This window comes from Marmota monax, unplaced genomic scaffold (genome assembly GCF_021218885.2).
Source record: "Marmota monax isolate L192 unplaced genomic scaffold, Marmota_monax_Labrador192_F-V1.1 WCK01_AAM20220418_F8-fsc00042, whole genome shotgun sequence".
NCBI lineage: Eukaryota > Metazoa > Chordata > Mammalia > Rodentia > Sciuridae > Marmota > Marmota monax.
Genome location: NW_026693008.1, coordinates 84288 through 85886, shown reverse-complemented (window position 1 = coordinate 85886; position 1599 = coordinate 84288). Strand labels below are relative to the sequence as shown.

Here is a 1599-nt window from a genome sequence, read left to right as displayed (position 1 = left end):
CCAGTCGACTCTGCACAGACCCATTTAGAATAGCATCAGCATGTTTGAAATTTCTCTTTCTCCCACATTTGGTATGGATACACTATTATATATATATATTTTTTGCCAATCCGAGGGCTGTGAACAGTGTTTTATTCTGGTTGTAATTTGCATTTTCCTAATTATTAAGAAAGTTTTTTTCTTAAAAAAATAAGATTATATATATATACATATACATATATATATATATATATATATATATAAAATCTTATTAATCTATATATAAACTGAGGCAGGAGGATCACAATTTCAAAGCCAGCCTCAGCAACTTAGTGAGAACTTAGTGAGGTCCTATATCAAAATAAAAAATAAAAATATCTGGGGATGTGGCTAAGTGGTTAAGTGTCTTTGATTTAATCCCTGGATATATATATATATATATATATATATATATATATACACACATATATATATATATATAATTCATATATATATAATTCATATATATATAATTAATATTATATGTATAATTCATATATATAAAATTCATTTTATATATATATATATATATATATATATATATATATATATATATATATGAATGATACTAATCCTTGGTGGGTTTATATACATTGCAAATATTTCCCTTAGTGATTTTTTTGAACCTTATTTTTGGTGTTCTTGGATGAATTTTAATGTAGTCAATTTGATCAATCATTTTCTATGTAGTAAGTTAATTTTGTGTATTGTTTAGGGAATCTTTCCTTACCCTGGAGTCATCCAGATATCTTCATGCTGAGGCTGGGGATATAGCTCAGTTGGTAGAGTACTTGCCTCACATGCACAAGGCCCTGGGTTCAATCCCCAGCACCACCACCAAAAAAAAAAAAAATGGTCAACAGATATCTTCATGAATTATTTTGTCAGTTTTATAGTGTTACCTATAGGTATAAAATCTACCTGGTACCAGGTGCAGTGGTGCACGCCTGTAATCCCAACAGCTCGGGAGGCTGAGGCAGGAGGATCACAAGTTCAAAGCCAGCCTCAGCAACTTAGTGAGACCCTAAGCCACTCAGCAATACCCTGTCTCTAAATAAAATATAAAAAAAGAGCTGAGGATGTGGCTCAGTGGTTAAACACACCTGGGTTTAATCCCCAGTCCCAAAAAAAAAAAAAAAAGTTTACCTGGAGATAGAAAAGAGAAGGGATGAGTTCATTTTTTTCTCTATGGACACTCAAGTGTGCCAGCATCATTTGAAAAGACCATCATTTTTGTACTGCTGTAAATTAGGCATATTTATGAGGCCATATCTTTGGACATTCTAGACTGTTTTGTTTGCCTGTCTATCTGACCAAGTATCCACTGCACAATAATTCAATGACTAAAGTTTTATAATTTTGATATATCCCAATGCAAATATCTCCCTGCACTTCCCACTTTAATCCTAACTGCCTTGGTTTCTCAGAGTTTTTTCTTTTTTCTTTTTCTAAACGAATGATAGGATCAGCTTGGCCAGTTCCATGAAAAATCCTGTGTGTTACCATAAATTAATTTCTTGATTTAGGGATAATTCATATGTCTATGACATTGAGACCTTCTTTTCAGAAAACATCCGTGTT

General features: G+C 31.9%; 1 non-coding gene across 1 annotated transcript; it reads left to right on the top strand.

Moving 5' to 3' along the window:
• Nucleotides 1-782: 782 nt before the first annotated feature.
• On the top strand, nt 783-855 carry Trnav-cac (transfer RNA valine (anticodon CAC)). The gene has a single exon. It is a non-coding gene; the product is annotated as a tRNA-Val (tRNA).
• The last annotated feature ends 744 nt before the right edge of the window (nt 856-1599 follow it).